The sequence below is a fragment of the Eriocheir sinensis genome, chromosome 51 (genome assembly GCF_024679095.1).
Source record: "Eriocheir sinensis breed Jianghai 21 chromosome 51, ASM2467909v1, whole genome shotgun sequence".
Taxonomy (NCBI): Eukaryota; Metazoa; Arthropoda; class Malacostraca; order Decapoda; family Varunidae; genus Eriocheir; species Eriocheir sinensis.
The window spans coordinates 4,504,756-4,531,026 of NC_066559.1; the positions used below are offsets into that span (position 1 = coordinate 4,504,756).

General features: G+C 42.9%; 1 protein-coding gene across 3 annotated transcripts in view; it reads left to right on the forward strand.

The window, feature by feature from the left end:
* LOC126982574 (5-hydroxytryptamine receptor 1-like) overlaps positions 1-26,271 on the forward strand; it is a 126,079-nt gene that overhangs the window by 47,640 nt on the left and 52,168 nt on the right. For all 3 annotated transcript variants that reach the window (XM_050834728.1, XM_050834729.1, XM_050834730.1), the window contains exon 2: positions 23,327-23,359. The gene's annotated coding sequence lies outside the window, so the exon portion shown is untranslated. The remainder of the gene's footprint in view (positions 1-23,326; positions 23,360-26,271) is intronic.

Below are 26,271 nucleotides of genomic sequence, written 5' to 3' on the forward strand. Positions count from 1 at the left end.
CTTGTAGCTAACGATATCCTGGCGGGTGGACTCCTTTGGACCCCTTGACCTTTGGGCGTCGCTGATGAAGACCAAGATAGAGCACAAAAGGTTCATCTCTTAGCCCTGTGGGAGAGGGTAAGTTATGGCGGCCTCTGGGAAATGAACAACTCAATCTCGTCCACTCAGGGAATCAGCCGACCGCGGGATGGCCGAGCGTGGGATGAGGTAGAAGCATTTTATTTTTTGTAGATGGTAAATGTTGCGGCAATCGGCTCCCAGAATTTCGGTGTGGTCATCAGCAGAAGTCAATGATACAAATGTTCTCCAATACACGGAATATGAAATCGAGAAAACGAAGTCGAGAAAAGAGAAAGAAGAAAAACGGGAGCTGATTGACAGAGAGGTGGGTGAAGGCAAATGACGTCAAGAGAAAAGAAAGTCGAAAAGAATTAAAGCAAGTCAAGAGCAGACCGGCAAAGAGTGAAGGCTGAAGGTCACTAGTTAAGGCGCTAAAGTGAGCTGCTACTGACTGTCTCTCTTGTGCCGTTGTCTGCAGGGATCTCATCTAACCCTCGTAGACAAGCCTTGGAAGAGGAGGGAAAGACAGAAGGGGACTCGAACCCTGGGCATAATAAACACGCATGAAGTGGCGGGATGTACGGACTCCAGCATCAAGAGAATGGTCCGAAGCCTTCATTGATGGCCCTTGAAAGTGCATGAAGGAGAGCAGGAAGGATGAAGAGAACACTGTGCCTGCCAAAGAGGGTAAGAGGGGATGGACTTACAGACTTCAGCGACAAGAGGAAAGGAGAAACATCAGGAAGAGGAAAGGGAAAACAAGAGGAAAGGAAAAACAGCAACAGGAGAATGGAGGATAGGGGACATTCTACCCACCACCATTCTATCTACTTAATTTTGTGTAGCACAGCAGCAAGAAGAAACGACAAACAGCAACAAGAGGAAAAGATGATGAGCAGCAAGAGGGAACATTAAGAGGAAAGGAGAAATGGCAACAAAAGGAAATAATAGCGAAAGGAAAGGAGAAACAGCAAGAGGGAAAGGGAAAGAGGACAGTCAAGCTACCCCTATTCTACTACCTTGATATATACACTGCGGCAACAAAATTAAACAAGAAACAAGAGCAAGAGGAAAGAAGAAAGAGGAGCAAGAGGAAACAGCATCAAGGGGATATAGGAAAGAGGACACTGTGACTACAAAATGGACTAAGACTTCCAGACCACAGCAGCAGGAGCAAGGAGCGCGCTGAGGGCTCGGAAAAGTACTGGTGATCGACAGTAGGCTTCAGGTTCTCAGGAAGGACTTTGAGCAGACTCCATTTAGTGCTCAGGGAGTGTGTCGAGGCTGGTGAGTAGATTCTGTTGCTTCCCTCGTCCATCTCACTGCTTCTTCATCGTGTTTCTTCTTCCACCTCACTTATCTTTTTTTTTTTCATTATTATCTTGTTCAGTTTCTTCTTGTTATATTTGATTTCTCTTTTCCTAGCTCCATACGTGTCTCTTTATCCCTCTCCGTTCTTGTGTGTGTGTGTGTGTGTGTGTGTGTGTGTGTGTGTGTGTGTGTGTGGTAGTCCTGCCTCCATGGTGGTAGTGAGGATGGAGAGAAATAGAGAAGAATGTTATATTTCTCTCATTAATGTTGCTGGCGAGTCAATGGTTCTGATGCGCTAATGAAGACGACAACGATAATAATGATGCTGGTTATTATGAAAATTATGTTAATCATCTTAATACTTCAAATTTATAGTGTTCACTTTCCCAGTACACACACACACACACACACACACACACACACACACACACACACACACACACACACACACAGGCACGCACGCGCATCATGGATATTACGTGAATGCTTTAATACTTTAGCAAAATTTTCTATTTTTCTTCCTTTGTTCTCCAAAACCAGATTGCTCATTCGTCAGTGTTGCCAGGTTTGATTAAAAAATGGCGGGGTGCTATTTTTGCCGTCTGTCTGTCAGTCAGTCGGCTGATCTGTCTGTCAGTCTTCCGAGCGGTGATGCAGATAACCATGACGACCCGTGCATAAAAATGTAATAAGTTAATTAAGACATTATCAGGATTCCACAGTATTTTATTGCGTATCATCCATCGCTGTGTATGTCATTTTTATCTGTTCACAATCATAACACTGTGAGACTTTCCTTAGCAAGTTTTGTTACCAGATCCATTAATGTTGCCTCAGCACCGACGGCAACAGAAATAACATAAAGAAAATCCAATTACTGACCACTTTATCAACAACACAAACAAAACTAATTAACCACAACAGTTTGAACAGCAGCAACAACGAAAAAACAACAACAAGAACGACGATGACAACCACGGTGGCATCAACAACAACCAACAATAACAACAGCATCATCGCCATCAACAAAGAAACAAAAACACTATAAAAAAATAAAACAAAGGCAACAACAACAACAACAACAACAACAATAACTACTACTACTACTACTTCTACTACTACTACTACTACTTTTACTACTCTCACGTCTACGGTTTCTACTACAGTATCCACTAAACTCATCTCTGTCTCTGTCTTTCAATGCCCAAACCCGTAAGCTCCTTCCTCTCCTTTCCGTGATTCTTTCCACAAGCCTAACTTACTAAGCTCCCATCATTTTCTTTCTTTCCCCTATTATCTTCACCATAATCCTATTCCCCAACGTGTACCTTTGTCCCTCGTCCTTGCCTCTTCCGTTTCAGGCCCACGCCCTTCCTTTACCATCATTGTTTATCCGTATCCCTTTCTATTATCCTCTCATTCCCCTCTTTTTCTATCTGTATCCTTTTCCACCAGTCTTTCCTTCCCCTCTTCGTGTGTCTCTTAACCTTGCCACCAACATCTTCCGCCCTTCTTCTCGGCCTCCTTCACGTTTAGATATCGACACTGCTTCTCCCTCTTCGTCCCTTTCTTTGCCCTCTGCTGCGTCTTCCTCATTCCATTAACTTGGTCGGATCAGGTTGCTGACGGCTGGAGCAGGCGACCTTTGGCGGTGGTATATAGTGGTGGTAGTAGTAGTAGTAGCAGTGGTAGTTGTAGTAGCAGTAGTAGTAGTAGGAGGATGAGGAACACACTAATCTTATACGAAGAAAATAAGTTGTGGTAAAAGTAGTAGAAGCAAATATAGATGTAGTGGTTCTGAGAAAAGTAAGAAGTAGAATAGTAGATGATGGAAGAGGAGGAGGAGGAGGACGGAGAGGAGGAGGAGGAGGAGGAGGAGGAGGAGGAGGGCCTTGGTGTAGTATCAGCATGCAGGACCTGGTTCGCTGCGGGGCGGCGTGACAGATGGAGGCAAGACTGGCGGCATTGACTTATTGCCTCCCATGACTGGCCATCACCAGCAGCACTTGTCCCTGCAGCCTTGACATCAATCCTCATCTCCGTGCGTGTGTGTGTGTGTGTGTGTGTGGGTGTGTGGGTCAGTGTGTGTGTTTTTTACTCTCAGCATCTCTGTTTTTAGATCTGACTGGATTATTTCTATGTTATGCTCTGGGGTATGTGTCTATCCTTACGCTGTTTGCCTATAAAAGTGTGGGATGACGAAAGAGGAGAGCAAGGAATAGCCACTGAAAAAAAAGATGGGAAGGAACAGCGAGTTAAATGAAAATGGAAGTTGATGTAATGGTGGTTAAAAAATGTGACAGTGATGAATTTTGGAAAGTGCGAAGGATATAAAGTCGTGATAAACGTTTTAGAATAGAGTGATGGTTGGGAGAAATATATGGCGGATAAAATGCATTCAGCAGGTGATGTAATTCATTAAGAGAAAAGGTAAAGATGGGTGCTTACGTTATAGCTGCGCGTGGCTGCGGTGCTCATCTCCGTACCGTTGCCGCTTTTAGCCTGTGGTGGGTAGGAGCCCATAAACCGGAACACGGGCATTGTGAAGTCCAGAATTGCCACAGTTTACCTTCCCCAGGTTTCCCCCGTTACCCATTCATAGACCAACCCAGAACGGAGGATGAACAGCTGGGTCAGTTGCATGCCAACTGCCCGGGCAGGGATTCGAACCCAGGCCCCCCGCAGATGTACCCAAATACACTAACCACTTTTCCATGGAGTCGTGTAAATATATTGAAATTTACTTGCAAATCTAGTTATGAAAAGGTTAAAACTTACTATTATATATATTCAAAGGCGCACCCAAACACGCAGAGAGAGAGAGAGAGAGAGAGAGAGAGAGAGAGAGAGAGAGAGAGAGAGAGAGAGAGAGAGAGCGAGAGAGAGAGAGAGAGAGAGAGAGAGAGAGGAGAGAGAGAGAGAGAGAGAGAGAGAGAGAGAGAGAGAGAGAGAGAGAGAGAGAGAGAGAGAGAGAGAGAGAGAGAGAGAGAGAGAGAGAGAGAGAGAGAGAGAGAGAGAGAGAGAGAGAGAGAGAGAGAGAGAGAGAAATCGTTGCCTCCACGTCGATTATAGAGCATTTTCCACACACCTGCCCACCAGCGCTAATTAAATGCATCCGCACAGGTGACACTAATTTTATCACGGTATTTCCACACAGCCTCGCATCCAGCGCTGGGGACGCCACGCTTATTATTAACTCTCCCAGGCAGTCAAGGGTATAGTCTTCTCCTCCTCCTCCTCCTCCTCCTCCTCCTCCTTCTTCTTTTCCTCTTCATTCTTGTCATAATTTTATCATTCCACCCTGACCTAGCGCTTTCTCTTGTTTATTTTTGTCCTCTCAGGGCCGTAAGGGAAGCTGCACAGTCATGCCTCAAAGCAACTTATTATTCCTTGGAGCTTCAGTGGAATGCGCGTCTAACTCCGGGACTGAAGATGATTTTGTCTTTTTTTGTAGCAACTTCAGAAGATGGTATTTGCTTTAGTGTATTTTTTTTTACATGCACATGAAAAATATAAAGTGCACACACACACACACACACACACACACACACACACACACACACACACACACGACTCACAAGTGTAAGCACCTGAGAGACTCGTGGAATTGCAAGTTAATGATGTGAATGTGAATTGACGAGTTTAATGTATGCGGCAAGGACGATCAGGTGCGTGTGTGTATGTATATATATTTATATGTGTGTGTGTGTGTGTGTGTGTGTGTGTGTGTGTGTGTGTGTGTGTGTGTGTGTGTGTTGTTTTAGATGATATATTTGTGGAGAAACTTAGGAGCGTATTTCTTCAACAGCTCGTGTGAAATGTGTTATGAAATGTGGAATGATAATAAACGTGGGTATGTTGCTTAGACTAGGTTACGTGTTTGTCTGTCCATGTAAGGTGTGGCAGGTAACGCAGAGGTGGTGATAGTAGTCAGCGATGGAACAGTGGCTCTTGTGAGAGGGAGGGAGGGACAGTAATGGTGAAATAACAGAGAATTTAGTTTTAGCTCGAGTTGGGAGGGTGATGGATGATGGAAGGATGATGTGGTAACGATGCTCTAAATAATGAAAAAAACTTAGTGGTGTGTGAGCGTGTTCATGTTTATTTATACTTTCTTGTGTGTGTGTGTGTGTGTGTGTGTGTGTGTGTGTGTGTGTGTGTGTTTTTAGTGCGTATATAAGGTGCAGTAGTGTAGTCGAGTGATAGTGTGACGCAAGGGTTTTGTTGTGGGATTTGAGGTGTGGCTTAGAGTGTATTTTGTGTCGTGGTGGTGGTGGTGGTTTGGTGGAGTGTGGTGCTGTGGTGGTGAAGGTTGTGTGGAGGTGAACAAGAAAATTGAATCTCCTCCAGAGTCTTTAGAGAAATTGTTAAACAGGGGTGGCGTACGTGCTGTGTGTGTGTGTGTGTGTGTGTGTGTGTGTGTGTGTGTGCATGCGTGCGTGCGTGCGTGCGTGCGTGTGTGTGTTGAAAGAGTGAACAAGAATACAGGAGTTGAGGTGGGTCTTTGACGTTGTTGTTCTTGTTATTTGTTTGTTTTGCTGATGTTACTGTTGTACGTGCTGTTGTTTTCAATATAATGGATGTTGTGATTGTTACCGGATCATAACATCTTTTTTCCCGGGGCATTATGATGGTTTTTTTAGTTATTCCACTCTGATAATATCGGAAGTAAAATATTTTCCGTTAAAGATGTTTTTTTTTGCTATTGTAGCGGTGGTGGTTGTGGCGGTGGTGGTGGTGGTGGTGATTGTGGTGGTGGGGGGGGGTGATGGTGGGGTGGTATAACATTTTACACCCTTCCATCATTTCATCAACGCCGTGCCTGTCTATCCACCTCGTGTGTCCGTTCATCATGGTGATTTGTGCGGGATCACACACACACACACACACACACACACACACACACACACGCACACACACACAAGGATTTACATTGATTGCTTAAGACCAGAGAGAGAGAGAGAGAGAGAGAATAAGGAATGTCGCCGACTTGAAACAGACCCTCCAATTGTAACGCTTTGTTTTCAACGATGCTTCAAGGACATACTCATGCAATCTCTCTCTCTCTCTCTCTCTCTCTCTCTCTCTCTCTCTCTCTCTCTCTCTCTCTCTCTCCATTTATCGGTCAATCGATGTATATCTATATATCTACCTATCTATTAATCTACTTGTATATGTCTGCTAACTATTGATTTTTACTCTACGTAGATTGTGCTAAACGTTTTGTCACCCGCTTGTGTACGTATTTATTGTTTTATTAATGAACTGATGTGTGTGTGTGTGTGTGTGTGTGTGTGTGTGTGTGTGTGTGTGTCTGTGTGTGTGTGTTTCATGAATATATTAGATTAACATGTAAAGAGAGAGAGAGAGAGAGAGAGAGAGAGAGAGAGAGAGAGAAATATTTTTAGTTTTGGGAGTGTGTCGTTGTGTTGTGAATGAATTTGTAAGAGAATATAAATAGATTCATTGCCTCTCATATTAATTCATCCGGAAGCGGCCATAGGAACAAGTTGATAATCGTAATCTATGTTAATTAATCAAGATGAGCAGCGGACTTTAGCGGATCAATGAACTAATTAGGGAGGACTCTGCTCTTTGCATTAATGGTGTGTTGAAATGTTCTGTATGGCGGTCTCTGTGTGTGTGGGTGGGGGTGGGGGGGTGGAGGGGGGTATGAGAGAAGAAAAGGCGATAAAAGTAGAAAGAAATGAGGAAAAGATTTGTGAACAGATTTTACTTTTTCCATTTTTACTTTTTTTTCTTTTGGTTACTTAAGTGAATCCCCGCACGTAATGTCACTAACTTTTTTGTTGTTGTTCTCTTTCTTCTCGACCACCTCCTCCCTACCTTGATACCCCCCTCCCCCAACCTCCTCCTCAACCTCCCGCCCAAGCGCCTCCTCGACCTCCATAACCTCATTCTCTCTCTCTCTCTCTCTAATAATAATGATGATGATAGTGTGTTTATTCATATATATTTTTTTCTTCCAGGTATGTTCACTCATCCCTTACAAGACCCGAAAAACAAAGATGTCGTAGTGAGCATTAAGAGAAAGAGAAGATGGAGGAGGAGGAGGCGAAGGAGGATGAAGAGGAGGAGGAGGAGGAGGAGGAGGAGGGGGTGGAGGAAGAGAAAGAGGAAGAGGAAGAGGAAGAGGAGGAGGAGTAGGAGGAGGAGGAGGAGGAAGAGCTTGATGGTAATGAACAGAATTAGTGTGTGAGGTTTGTAGTTGTAGCTGTTGTTGTTGTTGTTGTTGTTGTTGTTGTTTGAGCAGCAACAACAACAAAAACAACGCCAATAACAACAACAAAAGGAACAACAAAGCACCACCATTAACAACAACAACAGCCCCCCCTCTCCCTCTTCCCTTAGCCACCTCCCTCGCCTCCAAATTAGCTACTTTTTTTTTTTTTTTGCTGCCAAACTTCGGGGAATCTGCGAACCTAATACTTTGAGACAATGTTAAGGGATGAACCTCTTGGGAGTTGACCTCGGTCCCTCCTCTTCCCTTCCTTCTTGTTCCTCCTTTCCTGCGTCCCATCCTTCCCTTCCTTTGGTGTTCTGTCATTCCTTGTCGCTTATTTTTTTTTTATTCCTTTAAGTCCCTCCTTGCATTCCCTTTTTCTCCATTCCAAACCTTCTTTTCTTCACTTGAATCCCACTTTTCATTTCATCTATCCCAGTCCTTCCTCTTTCCTTCTCCTCTTTTACCTCTTTTTTTTCTTTTCTTTCTCTTCCCTTGCCTTCCCTAGCCTTGTCCTTCTTTTCCTTTCCCTCTATTTCCTATCCCCCTTCTTCCTTTCTCTTCCTTCCTCTGTCTTTCCTTTCCCATCCCTTCATTTCCTATCCCTTCCTTTTTCTATACTTTCCCTTCCGTTCCCCTCCCTTCCCTTCCCTTCCTCACCGTTCCCTTCCTTTCCGTTCCCTTGCCTTCCCTTCCCTCCCCTTACTTCACTTCCTTTCCCATCCCTTCTTTTCCCTCTCCTTCCTTATCTCTCTTTCTTCCTCCCTCCCTCCTTCCTCACCGAAACTTTCCGCCTAAACTAGCTATTTTTTCCCTAATCTGGTACGCCCTTACCTTAACTTCTTTTTCTTTCTCCTCTTCGTTGTTTTGTTGTTGGTGATGATGGTGGTGGTGATGGTGGTGGTAATAGTAGTGGTGGCGATGAGGGTAATGATGGTGGTTGATGTGATGTTATGGTTTCATTTATCCTTTTTTTGTTGTTGGTGGTGGTGGTGGTGATGGTGTGGTGGTGATGGTGGTGATGTTCGTGATAGTGACGGCTTAACACGACCAAGCAAACTCCCAAAGAAAGGTAAAAGAGATGTACCAAAAGAAAGAGAAGGGAAAAATATCTTGGCAAACTATAAATAGAGAAAATAAAAGTTCGCTCTACTCTCTTAAAAAAAACTTCGAGGAGAGGAAAACTTTGCCACACCCTTGAGAAACAGAAAAAAAAATTGTATTGGAAAAGTTTAGCTCGTCGACAAGAAAGTAGCTGCCCCACAGACGAAAAATAAGAGGAAAAAATACGTAAAAAGTCTTCTCTTCCTGCATAAAAATCAGGTTTGGATACGTAAAAAAGTAGTCTTTGCTCGCAGGGGGAAAAAAAGTGTCTTGGGAAAGTTGAGCTTCATAGGAAAACTGCAGTAAAGAATGAAGTAAAAGATAACCTTTCAATTTACCTGAGGCTCCTCCATTCCTCTCTCCCTCCCTTCCTCCTTCCTCTTCCCTACTTCAATCCGTTTTCTTCTCCTCCCCTCTTCATTTCTACCCTTCCTCGTTCTCATCCCCTAATCCACTCTCTTTCCTTTCTATTTTCTATTTTCTTCTCTCCTCCCGTCTCCGTTCTTTTTGTTCTGATGGTTTCTCTGTTCTGTCTCCTCTCCCTATCCTCCTTTCCTCCTCTCTTCATTTTCTACCTCCCTTTCTCCTATCCTCTTCTTTTCCCCACCCTTTTATTTTGCCTTCTCATTTATTCACCTTTTTTTTCTTCCTTTCTTTTTGTTTTGCTAGTTTTCCTCTCTGCTACCTCTCCCAACCTTCTCCCCTCCCATCTTCATTTTCTTCCTCCCTCTCTCCCATTCATTTTCCTTTCATCTCATCTTCTTTCCTCTTCCTTCTATTGTTTTTGTTCTGCTAATTTCCATTTTCTGCCCCGTCTCCTTATTCTTCTTTCTGACCTCTCTTTCTCTCTTCTTCCTTTCTCCTATCACTTTCTTTATCCCTCTGATTTACACCTTTTCTATATATTCCTCTCCACCCAATTACTTCGTCTCCCTTTTTCTCGTTTCTCTATTCCAACTCCTTTATCTGTTTCCTCCTCCATTTCCTTTTTTTCACTTCTATTCTTAACATCCTTTACTCCTCAGTCTCTTACCTCACCCTCCCTCTTCTTTCTCACACTCCTCCCATTTAACTTTATCTTCATTAACTCTTTCCATTTTCTCGTTCTCTATTCTATCCACTACGTCACCTTTCCCTCTCTGTATTATCCTATTTCATCATCCATCCCTCTTTCATTCTCCTATTTAACACACATCTCTCCTTTACCTCACTCTTTTACTCCTTCCTCTTTTCCCCATGTTTCCTCACCCCTTCATTCACCCCATCCGCCTTTCATCTCCCTCGCTTTCCAGTCCATCCCTCCGTCTTCTCGAGGCGCCGGGGGGAAAGAAGGGAAACCAAAGCCAGATTGATCGTGTAATACTTAACCTGAATTCTGCCCTCTGGTGGTGATGGGACGGAGGAGGAGGAGGAGGAGGAAGAAGGAAAGTAGAGAGGAGTTTACCTGTATGTGTGTGCGGCAAGGTGAACAGGTGAGAACTACAACTGAATGTGATGCTGTCAAAGTGTGTGGGGAGGTTGAAGAATAGTTTGGAAGGGTTATAAATGGCAGGGGTTGTGAAGATGAGGTTGGATCTTGGAGTCCTTGCTAAGATTTGCGTGGAAGGAGGAAGGTGGGACAAGGAGGGGAGCTGAAAGGTGACATATGGAACAGGTTTGGAAGAGTTAAAGGTCTGGAACGGATTGGGGTAGGGATTGTGATAGGAGAGAGCATGGTTGGATCTGAAGTCATTACCAGTCGTTATGTGTAAAGTAGGAAGGTGGAGCAGGCGTGAAAATAGAAAGGGAAAAGGTGGGTGATATTTTTAGAAGATTTAAAGGTCTGAAGTAACTGGAGGCTGGGGTTGTAAGGATATGTTTAGACTTTGGAGCCATTGTCAGGGTTTGTACGTATGTAAGGGAGGGAGATGGAACAGGCAGGGAAATAAAAAGGGAAAAGATGGAAAATGTTTTTGGATTTTTATAGAAGGGCAGAAGGCAGTTGTGAAGATGTGTTTTGGTCTTGAGTCATTGCCAGGGTTATGTGGAAGGGAAGAATGTGGAATATGTAACGAGAAAAAAAAAATGGATGGTGTTTCGAGTGTTTAAAGGAGCAAGGCGTGTAGGAGTGAATGGTCTGGGAGTTGTCAGGTCTTGTGGGGACAGGACTAAGTTGAAAAAGGTAAAGGGCAGGTGAGAGGAATGTGTCTTGGGAGAAGATGGAACGGAAAAGTAGCTCTGACAGATACGGGAATTGAAAAGAGTGGGAGGGAAATAATTGATTTGGGGCTCGCGTATGTGTGTGTGTGTGTGTGTGTGTGTGTGTTTGTGTTGAATGATTCTCTCTCTCTCTCTCTCTCTCTCTCTCTCTCTCTCTCTCTCTCTCTCTCTCTCTCTCTCTCTCTCTCTCTCTCTCTCTCTCTCTCTCTGTTTGGCTGGCTAGTTTTGGATCTAAATTGACCACAAAGATTTTATTTGCTCATTGGCTGCCTATTTTCTTTCTTTCCCTTCTGATTTTTGTCCTTTTTTTTTCTTTTTCTTGCTCTTCTTCTTTTTCTTCTTTTCTTCTTCTTCTTCTTCTTTTTCACTACTGCATTTTCTTTTTCGTCTTCCTTAATTTCCTTTCCTCACCCTTTGGTCTGAGTCGTCTGGTACATTCGCTTTTCAATTATCACACACTTTACGTAAAATTATCGAACACTTCAACAAAAATAGAACATATCATGAACAAACACCGAGGAGAATGGACACTACCAACTGGAAGTGGTGTTAGATTCCTTCATATTTCCACCTCCTTCATATATCCAACTCCGTCATATATCCAACTCCGTCACATATCCAACTCCTGCTTCAATTTTCCACTTGGTTACACGCAAGAGGCAACATCGCGTCCACACTCCTCTGGCAGCAAGTTACCGTCTTTGCTCACACGGTGCCTCGCGTCGCCCTCCCTTGATGTGAAAGTCTTGTCTTGTCTTGCGTGGCGAGTGACGCGCGGCTCCCTAATGTTGGTTATTTTATGCCCAGCACACGCGCCTCTGAAGCTTCTTGTTATTCTGTTAAAGGGCTTGTTAGGGGGATTTGTATTTGTTTAGACTATATATCTTGCACCAGATTGTGTTAGCAGCTCCTTTAGCGTGTCGTCAGGATTGCAGAAGAATGTGGTAATTTTGTTTTTGATATAACGACCAAAAAATCTCTTGTTAGCAGCTGAAGATAGTTGAGAGAATTTACCTTCGCTTCAGCTGAGTTTCTTTGCCCCAGCTTCTACTATTATCTATGATGCCGGATTGCCAAGAGTGCAGAGTTACTTTTATCGCACCAGGGCTTGCTTTCCTTTTATAGCTTGATTGAATAAGTAGTTTGACGTTAGATAAATTGATTGTCTTCAGACCCGACCTTTGTGTTGGACTCTTGAAGAAAATACACAAGTGATGGCCATTTAAGAAGATGCACCAGTAACAACAATTTAAGAAAACGATGTGCTAGTAAGAGCTATTTATGATGAAAAGATGAACTAGTGACCACTCGGACGTTACATTCGAAAACACGTTGCTGCTTTGGCGCTAGTTTTGCCCTGAAACGATATCTTACTAACCTAACCTAACCTAACCTAACCTAACCTAACCTAACCTAATAAGTGGCCATACTCTTAAACACTTCTTCTCCCAAGCACACACAATTAACTAGGCTTTCATAGGAGTTTTTTGGCATTTTCAGAGGTAGTTTTATGACCCTGGTGGCAGTTTGATCCTCCTTCTGTACTATGAATCTAAAAACACACTCACCAGAACCCGATTGACCATCTTTTTCGGCCTTAGGAGGTAGTGATGCGAGGCTGGAAGCGTGGCGTGGAAGCATACCGATCTCAGAACCAGCGTTGCCACATTGTCGTATTCCTTACATTGTATTTTACGGTTTCTGGCCCATAACTACCGCAAAGAACACCAATAATTATCGATTTTAAGTTACTATAAATTAATCTGGTTATTGGTGTAGAGAAGATGATTTTGGGGTCGGAAATCTGCAAATATAAGAGGCTGATTACGACAATTTGGCGCCGCTACCCAGAACCCTTACCGTAAAGAAAATGATAAGACGCTACAGGGTGAATAAAAAGTCTTTGAGCGAAAATATGACGCCTCCAATTAGCGCCGAGTTTTGTGTTGGTTCCCTAGTTAGCCTAATTATAAGTGCCGGGCTTTTTTTCTTCCGGTAATGATCGCTGACTAATTAGTGCGTTGCTGCCGCTAATTACGTTGTCCTTAAAGAGGCGATGAGGGAAACTTGGATCCGTGGAGCGTGGAGAGAGAGAGAGAGAGAGAGAGAGAGAGAGAGAGAGAGAGAGAGAGAGAGAGAGAGAGAGAGAGAGAGAGAGAGAGAGAGATAGACAGACACAGAGATAGAGACAAAAATAAATAGACTCAGAAACACACATAGACAAAGATAGACAGACAGACAGATAGATAAACGGAAAGACAGACAAGTAGATGGAGAGCAAGCAAACTAAAAGGGAAAGATTACAAAAGAATTTAGCAGAGTAGATACACACAAACACATACACAAACACACACACACACACACACACACACACACACACACACACACACACACACACGCAACTTCCCTCCCTCACACATACACACAACAACCTCTCCCCCCTCACACACACACACACACACACACACACACACACACACACACACACTCAAACACAAACTTTTACATTAGCGTGACCGGATGAGTTGCGTTTCACAGGACACGTCAGCCAGCCTCCACCTCCCGTACGTATTGCTCTCGCGTCCCCGGCACACAATTGTTGCAAGGGCGCGGCGCCATAGTTAAAACCCCTTGACCGAAGCGAAGCAGATCAGTACCGGCAAAGGAGCTTATCAATTATAATCCCTTTGCTGTGTGGCGCGGCGTGAGCGAGAGAGAGAGAGAGAGAGAGAGAGAGAGAGAGAGAGAGAGAGAGAGAGAGAGAGAGAGAGAGAGAGAGAGAGAGAGAGAGAGAGAGAGAGAGAGAGAGAGAGAGAGAGAGAGAGAGAGTATATATATGGGCTATTTATATTATCCTCAGTGTTTTTCCTTTCATATTATTAGTTAGGTCAATATCCGCAAAGACAAACAAACAAATAAGACATAAAAGTTCATAAATCCTAGTGACTTACGGTGCCTATTCTCATTCATCTTTTATATTTACTGGAGGAGGAGAAGGAAGGGTAGAATAAAGAGTACGAAGAGAGAATAAGGGAAGGGACAGGCATGGGAAATAAAAGTTAGGTAAGAAACAGAAGGAATAGACAAAATATGGAAAGTGAATGGAAAGAAAGGATAAAGGTGAATGGCGATAAAGCAGAAGGAAAAGAAAGAAAGAAAAGCAGTTATATTTTGAAGAAACGAAATGAGTGGAGGGAAGTGAAGATGAAGAAGCGAAAGGAATTAAGAGAAAAAATAGAGGAATGAAGGAGTAGGTAGAGGAGGAAGAGGAGAAGAAGAGGAGGAGGGTGGGAAAAGTGTGGTCAAGCAAAGAAACTGTAACAAATGAAAACCCGCTGAGGAGCCAAGTGTGTGTGTGGGTGTGGGTGTGTGTGGGTGTGGGTGTGGGTGTGTGTGGGTGTGGGTGTAGGTGTATTTCCGTTTTAAGACCAAGATGCGATTGTTTCTTTTTGTTTTATTTCTCAAGTTTTCGTATTTTCTTAGTTTTTATTCGTTCGTTTCCGCTCTTGTGGCTTCCTTTGTGCCTTCTTTGTCCTGCCTTCCTCCTGTGGCTTCCTTTCTTTATTCCTTTGTTTCCTTTGTCTGTTTGTAAGTTTGTGTATACTCTCTCATTATTCTCTCTCTCTCTCTCTCTCTCTCTCTCTCTCTCTCTCTCTCTCTCTCTCTCTAATCAACATAAACACGTAATCCAAGCCCTCGTCGCATAAATTTCACGCTCTTCATTCTGCAGGGAAAAAGAATATTCAGAAAAAGAAAGAAGGGAGAGAAGGGGAGATAATGAAGGGAGGAGGGAGGGAGGGAGGGAGATAGGGAGGGATGAGGTATGAGTCAAAAATGAGGGAAGACTTGAGGTAACAGAAATCTAGGTAGGGGGAGAGAGAGAGAGAGAGAGAGAGAGAGAGAGAGAGAGAGAGAGAGAGAGAGAGAGAGAGAGAGAGAGAGACGAGAGAGAGACGAGAGATGAGGAGCTGATAGAAGGGAGAAGAAAGGAATGAAACATGAAGGAGGAAGAAAGGAAAAAAAATCAGAGTATAGATAATATGTACTTCATCGTGTGTGTGTGTGTGTGTGTGTGTGTGTGTGTGTGTGTGTGTGTGTGTGTGTCAAAATAAACATCCTACGTGACACCGGGCTGCTTTTTCACCTTACTACAATCAGTAAACCCCAGCCAGATGTGAAAAATAATTACTACCATTTAAAAGCAGTTTCTACAACGTGGAAAACAATACCACTGTTGAAAGCATTAATTCGGCATTACAAAACCCGGTAAACAAAAGGCGGTTCATTAGCTTATCATTTCGACCATCGCTTTCATGTCCGTACACCTGGTGAAAGTGAGAAAAATATGCTCTCTCTCTCTCTCTCTCTCTCTCTCTCTCTCTCTCTCTCTCTCTCTCTCTCTCTCTCTCTCTCACACCCTGCGCCAAATGACTCCCGGTCCAATTTTCCATCCCAAACTCGCAATAACAAGAGAAACTGACTCATTCGGCTCCAGGAAAAGGGCGCCACCTGTCCCTTAATGCTCACTTGCCTCTTTTAGTGTTACGATCCCGCCAAGACTGAGACCGAGGGAAGGAGAGCGCGGCTGCCACTCTTTCTTCGGTTACGAGGCGGAGGGTGACGAGGTTAAGGCCGTTTCCGAGGGGGCCAAGATGAGGTCGAGCGAGGCAGCGAGACACGAGTGAGACAACAACTCCTTCAAGTGTTATGGAGTGGGAGAAATGGTGCCAGACGAGTTGGATTAGAAAGAAGGGGATGGGGAGCACGAAGGAGTTAAAGATGAGGATAACTAAATTGATAGGGAACTAGGCACAGTGTAGGAAGATAAAGAATTAAAACTAAAGAAAAAAAAGGAGGCGAGGAGGAAGGGAGAGAGGAGTTAGCGAGAGGAAGGTAAAGAAATCCAAGACAATAAGTATAATTTTACCATATTATTAAATAGTAGTAGTGAAGCAGTAGCAGCAGAAGTAATAGCAGCAGCAGCAGTAGTAGTAGTAATAGTAGTAGTAGTAGTGGTAGTAGTTATTTTTGTGCTAGTAACAAAGACGGAAGACGAAAAGGTGAAAGAAAAAAAAAAGAGGAGCAAAGGAAGGATGATGAAGAGGAGAAAGAAGACGAATAGCAGGACAAGGAAGAGGAGGAGGACGAGGAGCAGGAGGAGGAAGCTATTGATACACTTTTACTGCCGGAATTATCCCTGCAGGTGGGCCCGGGATCAGCGCGAGTGCACCTGGCCAATATTGGAAGCACCTGGATATTTGTGGCTCTCAAGGCGATGATCGAGAACTGATTAAGAAGCGTGAGGTGAGAGAGAGAGAGAGAGAGAGAGAGAGAGAGAGAGAGAGAGAGAGAGAGAGAGAGAGAGAGAGAGAGAGAGAGAGAGAGAGAGAGAGAACGTTGGCACTGGGACAAGAGCCATGCACTATCCCATGCATCACCACCACCACCAAAATCACCACCACCACCAAAATCACCACCACCACCAAAATCAACACCACCACCACCACCAAAATCACCACCACCACCAAAATCAACACCACCATCACCACCAAAATCTCCACCACCAAAATCACCACCACCACCACCAAAATCACCACCACCACTAAAATCACCACCACCACCACCACCATCACCACCACCACCACCACTGCTAAAACCACGACCACTCCCACGAAATGTCCTCTTTTTCCACCCTTAGCAAACCTTTTTCTTATCTTTGTTATCTTAAAATACACACAAAAAAGTAATACAGAACTGACTCTCAAGAGGTCTGAAACAGCCTTCCTTTGTCTGTATATCCTCCTGCCTACGACTTCAACTCATTCAAGAGAGTATCAGGACACCTCTCTTCCATAAATTGACTTCTCTTCTGTCCTTTCGTTTTTTTTTTTTTTGTTTCTTTTTTTGAGCAGCATCTAACGAGCTTTTTTATGACCTTGACCTGCCTCCCTTGCTGTAAAAAAAAATAATAACTACCAAGGTATGTACGCTGCAAGAAATACTGCAGTAATTATGAGATCCCTACGTTTTTTATAAGGCAAGACCCCCATCACAGCGATATATACAAAAAAAGTATTACGTTTTTAAGCTTAGAAAAATAACTGTGATAGCCTTATGATTATGAGCGAGCTTGTTTGCTGCCTCTTTTTTTTTTTTGCCCTTGAGTTGCCTCCTTTCCTAAAAAATGCTAATGAAGGCAAGGAAATCACCCTTCCATTCCTTTCTTTTTTCTTTTCTTTCCATTTTTATCCTGCTTTCCCTTCCTTTCATCTTTTGGGTTATGTTCATGTATCGAAAGGGTTTTAATAATGTGACGTTTTCCTTTTTTTTTTTTTATTGGCATTGATGAAGTGCTGATTATTTTACAGCAGTGCAGAAAAAGTAAAGATGAAAAAATGGGAGAAAAGGTGAAAGTGTTTGATATAGAAGAAGATGGGAGAGATCAAGTAGAATATAGTGATAGGGGTCAGTTTTTTTTATTTCTCTCTCTCTCTCTCTCTCTCTCTCTCTCTCTCTCTCTCTCTCTCTTACACACACACACACACACACACACACACACGCACGTTTTCCTCCGCTCAGGGATCGACATTCGCCAAATTCCTCTAACTCAACTGAACTGGTCTCCTCCTATCCTTCCCCTCTTCCTCTTTCTCCTCCTCCTCCTCCTCCTCTTTGAACCTCCTCTTACCTCTCGCTTTCGGTTTCCCTTTCCTCTCTTTCCCTTTCACCACCCCTTAACCTCCATCTTCCTTTACTCCATGCTCGTATTTCTCCCCTAATTTTGCCGATACCCTTTATCTCTTTTTTCATCTTCTTTTACTTTCCGTTCCTCGCTTATCATTTCTCTACCATTCATGTCTACCGGTATTTTTCTTTCCCTAATTTCCTTCTCTTTTCTACATCTCTCATTTTTTGCTTTCTACGTCTCTTTCATGTTCCTTTCATCTTTAATTTTCAGCTCTTTTTTTGTCTTATATCTTTTCTCCTCTTACCTGCCCGTTGCTCTCCCTTCTTCCAAGTCCTGTGCTAACTTCCACTTATTTAGCCTTTTATATCCTACTTCTTTGTTTATACCTAACTACTCTATCTACTACCTTTTAACTAGGCTATCTACTATCTAGCACTCTGTCATCATCAGCACCTTCAGAGTACATATCCTCAGACACATTCTTATCGTTTCTGCCTTACTTGTTCTCCTTTTTCTTTAACAAAAAATAAAAACCCATCTAACTCGGTCCTACTCTGATTTTCTTTTTTTCTTTTTTTACTTCTCGCTACTTGGCCATCTTTAGCACCGTCAGACTATCCGCCTACACATACTTACCTGCTCTTCTTTTTCATTAGTCAAAAAGCATCTTATTCTGCTCTTTCCTACGGCGTGATTTTTTTTTTTGTATTATTTCTTTCTACTTGATCATTTTTAGCACCTTCAGGGTATCCTCCTACACAGACTTACCGTTGCTGCCTTACCTGCTCTCCTCTTTCATCAGACAAAAAGCATCTAATCTTGCCCTTTCCTACTCCGTTTATTTATTTATTCTTTGCCACCACCACCGTAACAAGGCATATCCTCGAGGTCCTATCAGGTATCGTATTCGAACTCTCTCTCCTCATAGGGTTCTCGAGATCTTCCTTCCCTGCCGCCGCCTGTTTTCGATGGATTTTTCAAACGAGGCTAAAAAATATTCGTGTGTTTTTCGGATTGCAAGACCATATTCGTGTGTTTCGGATTACAAGAGATAAAAAATAAGAAAAATAATAAAATAGGAAAATATTATTATATGGGATATGTAATGTATTTTCTCTGGTTGGTAGTATAGGAGGGAAGCCTTCAGATCGAACCCCCTCCTTCCCCTTTCACTCCCTCCCCGCCGCTGTAGATATTGGCCGAAGATTGGAAATGTCTCAGTGATGTTAGACGGAGAAAATAGTGGTGGCGGTGAATGTGTGTGTGTGTGTGTGTGTGTGTGTGTGTGTGTGTGTGTGTGTGTGTGTGTGTGTGTGTGTGTGTGTGTGTGTGTGTGTGTGTTTGAGTTAGTGAATGAGAGTGCAAGTGATGGAAAAAAATATATGGACTCTACAAGAAGATATTTTAAAGACACTAAGATTTTTTCGAAGGGGAGAGGTAGAAGAATAAAAATAAAAGCCTGTTAGCTCTCAGCAAGGCAAACTACAAATTAAACTGATTTATTTTACGCTAGTGTAACGTCTAATACCTGTGGGAGTTGAGGCTACAAGTATGAAGTGAGGGAATCAATATTTCAGCAGTGTTTCCAAACGCAGCAATACGGAGAACCTTGTAGGGCGGAACTTTGCCTTGTGTGCATGCCTCCAGCGTCAACACAAGACTACGCTGAACTTTGAAACTCTTGTCAGAAACTACACTCATCTCCAAGGCAAGAGGGGATCATAAGGTAAAGAGCTAACTGTGTGTGAGTAAATAAGATAAACAGTACGTAGTTGTTAATGAGTTACCCGTGTAATATGGAGTGTACAGGTAAGGAACTGATTTCCACCTAACATGGTAAAAGGATATGAGAAGGAAAGGGTAGAAAAAAATAGTTACCGACAGCAAAACATTTTGGACTCTGGAAATTAAAGGTGGAAGGAAGAAAAATTATTATCGTCAGCAAGATATTTTGAACTACATCTAATTCCCAAGCGAGATTGGATCATAAGGTAAAGAGAGAAGAGCAAATAAGATCTTTTTTTTATATATATGGCCTATAGCGCCGGTCCGACATAGCGCAGGCAATTGTTTATAGTGGCGTCATTATTCTTGGCTCATGCTGCCCCCGGACTCATTCTTGATTTCACTTGGAAACCTTCATCTAGAGTCCGGATTGATAGGTGGTCTTCAGGATAGCATGTGGGTATTAGGTATTAGGGTCCTAGGTATTAGTAATAGTAGGAAATAGTATATGGTAATAACAAATAAGACAAACAGTACATAATTGTTAATGAGTTCGTCATGTAATACGGAGAATAAGCTGAATATTGATGATGAAATAGGAAAAGAGAGAGGGAAAGATGATGAAGGATGGAAACCGAAGCAGAGCAAGTAGAAGGTTAAAAAGGAAGTGAAGGAAGGTTATGAAAAGGGAACTGCAGCCTAAGTAACGTGGTAAGAGGAAATCAGAGAGAGTAGGAAGAAAAAATAATACCTCCAACAAAACATTTTAGGCTGAGAAAATTTTGGGTACGAGGAAGAAAAGAATGTTAACGCCTGAAGAACATTTTAGAGTTAGGAAATTTAAGGTGAAACAAAAAAAAATAGCGGCAGTAAGATATTCTAGGCTTAGGATATTAATAATGAGAGGAAGAAAAAAAACAATTACCGTCAGCAGAACATTTTAGGGATAGGAAATTTAAGGTAGGAGAAAAAACAAAAGAAGAAAAAATAGCGCCAGGTGAAAGGAAAAAAAAATACCGTTAGGAAGACATTTCAGGCTCAGAAAATTATAGGTAAGGGGAAGAAAAAAATATTAACGCTAGTAAGTAAGACATTTTAGGCTCAAGAAATTTAAGGTGAAGGGAGAGGAAGAAGAAAAAATATTAACGCCAGTAAGATATTTTAGGCGCAAGAAATTTAAGGTGAAGGGAGAGGAAGAAGAAAAAATATTAACGCCAGTAAGATATTTTAGGCTCAAGAAATTTAAGGTGAAGGGAGAGGAAGAAGAAAAAATATTAACGCCAGTAAGATATTTTAGGCGCAAGAAATTTAAGGTGAAGGGAGAGGAAGAAGAAAATATTAACGCCAGTAAGATATTCAAGAAATTTAAGGTGAAAAAATATTAACAAGAAATTTAAGGTCAAGGGAGAAAAAATTTACGATGGTCTTACGAAGTCTTACCTCTTTCTACGGCTGCCTCTCGCCTGTGTCTCCCCCTTTCAAGTAGGTTTTCCCGTTTTCTCGCGCTAAGAAGATCAACACTTTTATATATGCCACAAAAATAGGGTTTGGGGCTCTTTGAGGTTTAAAAAATACAAATTCGTGAATATGGAAAAGTCGTATATTTTTGCTACCTTCAATCCTCCGCCCAGACAACCAAAACATATTTAATAGAAAATATAAGTACAGGCAGACGCAGACACAGACACTCTCCCTTTCCTCTTTTTCCTCCGCCTCCTCCTCGTCTCCTTCCTCTTCCTCCTCCACCTCATCCTCTTCTTTCTCCGCTTCCTCCTGTTGGCTGCCTTTCCATTCAATGTTTCCGCCTCCTTCTTCTCCTTCACCTCCTCTTTCTCTTCCCTTTCCTCTTCCTCTTCCTCCTCCTTGTCGTCTGTATCTCCAACAGGAAGTATATTTCAAAAGTTACGTAAAAAAAGAGAATGGGGGAAGAGGAGAATTATAGGGCAAGAAAGAGAGTAGAGGTGACGAAGGAAGCGGGAGAGGAGTGAGGGAATAGATGGAAACGGTATTATTTTCTGTATTGAGTCTGGTAGCGAAGCAGCAAAGCAAGTAGAGCGTGTAGAAGGAAGTGAAGAAAGGTGATGAAGAGGAAAAGAGAGGAGAGTGAAGCCGAGGAGGAGGAAGTGTTGGAGGCAAAGGAAGAGCAGTGAGTGGTTTTCTTAGTGTGTACGTGAGGTGGCGGTGGAGGATGTAAGGTGAGGTGATCTAAGGCCATGCATGAAACGCTCCCTTCCTTCTCTTCCAAAAACAAGCAGCTCATGTCCATTTATTGATCCTGGTTTTATAGGCGCGATGGCGGGTAAGTTATGGCGCCTCTCAAAACAGCCGCCTTTCTGAAATATTGCCGGAGATGGAACGATATTTACCGAACTTTCCCGAGGCGTGGTAAGAAATGTGTGCTATGTTTTTTCCTTCATTCTCTCATCAGATTTCACATTCCTACTGATACAATTTTCTCGGTAGGAAAGACACCCGACTTTATAGTTTTGTTGTTGTTTTTGCGCTGCTAACGAAAATAATAATAATAATACAATACACTAACAAGTCTTCGTCCCGTGTTGTTCGTGATGATGGTAAAAAAAATTATTAGAGAAAAGGAAGGATGGAGCCTGATGGTGTGTGTGTGTGTGTGTGTGTGTGTGTGTGTGTGTGTGTGTGTGTGTGTGTGTGTGTGTGTGTGTGTGTGTGTGTTGCGAGGGAAGCCTGTATTTACCTCCATGGCCGTATATACCTCTATTTACTTTCCTTGGCCCAGAGATCACACAGAGAGAGAGAGAGAGCGAGAGCGAGAGCGAGCGAGAGAGAGAGAGAGCGAGAGCGAGAGCGAGAGCAATGCGAGAGAGAGAGAGAGAGAGATGGACGAGAAGGAACAAATAGGAAAAGTTTTAGGGAACAAGATCACATGAGTTAGAGTGATACAAAGATTAAATAAAACGAAACAAACGGAGAGGAAAGAAATTAAATGAGCATGGGAGAAAATGGAAGGAAGGAATAATGAAACTAGTTCGTGTTCCTATGACCTAACAGAGAAGAGAGGAGAAAGGTTGATGAATGAGAAGAAGGGTATTTCGCATATAGGTTATGGAACGTTATAATAAGAGTGGACATTCTCAATCTGTATCTATATGTCAATCCATCTATCTAACTATTTACCTATCTATCTATCTATTTATCTGTCTACCTCAGTTACACCACTAAATCCAATCCCCCAATCACCCCCACACGCCTGAGGTATCACGATATTTCACACAAAAATAAACACGACCACCAACGCCATCTGGATATCGGCTGAGACACGACCTCGGCTTCCTCGTATTAGTTTCCAGCCTTTTATATCAGAGCGTGTTTACCCTTGATTGCCTTCGCTTTGAGGGCAGACCACCTACCATGGACCAATGTGTATGTGTGTATGAGTGTGTGGGTGGGGGAGGAAAGGGAAGCGGGGTGTGTGGGGGGAGGGAAAGGGGAGGGAGAGGTGTGTATGTGTGTGTGTGTGTAGGGGGGCGGGAAAGTGAGGGAGAGGTGTATATATGTGTAGGGGCAAATGGAAGCGAGGTGTGCGTGGGGAGGGGGGTTGAATCGAGGTGTGTGTGTGTGTGTGTGTGTGTGTGTGTGTGTGTGTGTGTGTGTGTGTGTGTGTGTGTGTGTGTGTGTGTGTGTGTATCCATTTTACCTGCGCGTGTCTGGCTGTCTGTTCGCCTGTCTGTCCGCCGGGTTACAAAATTCACGATTGTCAGAACCAGGTGGCGGTGGGCTGTCTGACCCGTCGCGCCCAGAGGTCAAAGGTCAGGTGGAGTGGAGCGAGGTCAAGGCCTAATCATGAGTTATATTATTGTTGCTGTTGTAGTTGATGTTTTTGTCTGTGATGATGGTGGTGATATTGATGTGATTATTGTTTATTCATTGTATTATTGTTATTATTATTATTATTATTATTATTATTATTATTATTATTATTATTATTATTATTATCATTATTTTTCTCTCCCCAACAGATCACCTCGCTGGTCAATGCTTCGCGTCCACTGGTAAGCCGAACACTGTGAAGATCAGTTAACTTTATATAATCCCTTGTAGCTACTTGTCCGTCTTGGTTTTTGTCGTTATTTTAGACTTTCTCGTTGGTCTTTCCTTTCTGTATTTAGGGATGTGACTCAGAACGTTCATTTGTGTGTTCTACCTCTCGTTTATTTTCTGTGTTTTTTTTCTTTTATTTTACTTCCGGGTCTTCCTTTTCTCGACGGTTCTTTTTTTCTTCGTTTTCTCCTTCGAACTGTTTCCTTTACCGTAAAATGAACAAACGTGGAAAAGGAAAATGACGAGAAAAAAAAATCAGTGTTCAGCGCCATAAAAAAAGTGAATGAAAAACGCCCTTGTAATCTTACGGAATCCCTCTCCCTCAAGTCACGTAAACCTTGTAAGTGATGCTTAACACTTTTGAAAATACTTACACTTACACCCACATGTCTTCATATCATCACATCAAACTGTCTCAAGTGGGTTTTTTTTCACCACTTTCATGCTAGTTTATATTCGCTTATATTTTTAGCATTAGATTTCTGGTGTCTGTTTTTTATTTTCTCTCAATGTATAGACCATTTTTTATTATGGCGATAATTGAAATGTACATACTTCATGGGGGGAAGAGAGAGAGAGAGAGAGAGAGAGAGAGAGAGAGAGAGAGAGAGAGAGAGAGAGAGAGAGAGAGAGAGAGAGAGAGAGAGAGAGAGAGAGAGAGAGAGAGAGCGAGAGAGAGAGAGAGAGAGAGAGAGAGAGAGAGAGAGAGAGAGAGAGAGAGAGAGAGAGAGAGAGAGAGAGAGAGAGAGAGAGAGAGAGAGAGAGAGAGAGAAATCCTTGTGGTGTGATTAAGCTGGCTCTCTCAAGGGGCCTCTTCTTTTACCTCTCATTTCTATTTTTACTTTTTTTTTCTCTCTCTCTAATTTTTGTCTTCCTATGTTTATATCTTTCTTTTCGATCACACTTTTTTGCATCTGTTTTCATTCTTATTTTCTTTTTCCCTCATACTTATTTTCCTTTAACGGTCTTTATTTTTACTTTTATTTTGGTTATTCCTTTAAGTTATCTGTTTATTTACTTACCTCTAACTTTTGCATCCCTTTTTTTTATTTGTTCCTCTTGGTCAACTGGATTTCTGGCTGTCTATCTTCATCTTTTTTTTTGTTTATTCCTCCTTTCCATCTGTTTATCTGCCATTCAACCTTTTACTTCATTCTGCTTTTATTCTTCCTCTTTCTCAACTGTTTATCTATTCCCGTATCTTCTTCACTGTTATTTTAGCCATTCCTCTATGTCAACCGTTTGCTCCCTCTATCCACCTTACTGCAATGCCTTCATTTATGCGTGTGTGTGTGTGTGTGTGTGTGTGTGTGTGTGTGTGTGTGTGTGTGTGTGTGTGTGTGTGTGTGTGTGTGTGTGTGTGTGTGTGTGTGTGTGTGTGTGTGTGTTCGTCGTGTTCGCTGTTCTCTTTTTCAGCTATTGTCTCTCGTCTCTTTGTCGTTTAGCTCGTTTCGGTCATCCTTTGTCTCTTTGTTGTTTTTAGTTTATCTTTGTGTGCTACGTTTGTGTATTCTGTTGTGTTGTTTAACGTTAATCTCTCTTTTTCTCTCTTTCTGTCTCTATTTTCTCTCTCTCTCTCTCAAACGTCCCCTCCTATCTTTATCCCTTCATCCCATACCCTGTTATTTTCCTTCTACTTGACGATCTCTTTCATCTTTTTTTTTCCATCTCTCTTTTAAGCCAATTCCACCTCTAATTGCTCCTCCTCCTCCTCCTCCTCCTCCTCCTGCTTCTCCTCCTTCTCAGCGGGCGGCAAAGAGGAGGGCCGCAAAGGAGCTGTCCATCTTCATTAGGAGAGAAGAGTATGGGCTTTCGATACCTATGTAGTTGTATGAATAGACTTTGAACTATAAAAAAACAGCAAGGGTAAGGTATTAGTGAGTATCTTCTTTAGGAGGAGAAGGAGAAGGAAGAGGAGGAGAAGTGGGAAGAGGAGGAGAAGGAGGAGGAGGAGGAGCTATACGGTGAGAGGAGAACAAAAGATAAGGAGGAGATGACGAAGGACGTGGCGAGAGAGAGAGAGAGAGAGAGAGAGAGAGAGAGAGAGAGAGAGAGAGAGAGAGAGAGAGAGAGAGAGAGAGAGAGAGAGAGAGAGAGAGAGAGAGAGAGAGAGAGAGAGAGAGAGAGAGAGAGAGAGAGAGAGAGAGAGAGAGAGAGAGAGAAATAGTCACAAAAGAGAGAAAGAGATAGAGCAACAAAGTCAAATGTAGTGGACAATAAATCCCCTTTGTCAAACCCCTGATAGATGTGTGGAAGGGGAGGGGGGAGGGGACGTGTGTGTGTGTGTGTGTGTGTGTGTGTGTGTGTGAGAGAGAGAGAGAGAGAGAGAGAGAGTCCGTGCGTTGGGTTCAGCAGCCCGGCAGGTTAATTGTGGTGCTGAGGAGGGCAATGGCGCTGTACTTTGCTCAATGGTCTTGTTTTCTTCCTCGTCCTACCCATGATGAGCCGCATGGGGGGGTGGGGGGTGGGGGGGGGGAATAAGGAAGGGGGAAAGAGTGACATGGTGAGGGAAGACAGATGATGATGATGATGAGGAGGAGGAGGAGGAGGAGGAGGAAGAAGAAGGAAGAGTAAGAGGAGGAGTAGGTAGAAGAGATAGAGGACAAGGAGAAGAAGATGGAAAAGGAAGAGGAAGAGAAGAGGTAGAGGATGATGATGGTGAGGAGGAGGAGGAGGAGGAGGAGGAGGAGATGATGATAATGGGAATGCAATTATGACATGGACAGTGATCGTGTAGTAAGGACAGAAAGAAATGTGATGATAATGAGTCAAGAAGGATGATGGTGATGGATTGAGGTGATGAGGGAGTGTCATTATAGGTAAGTACGTAAGGAATCTAGGCACAGAGACGTGTTCTGATATA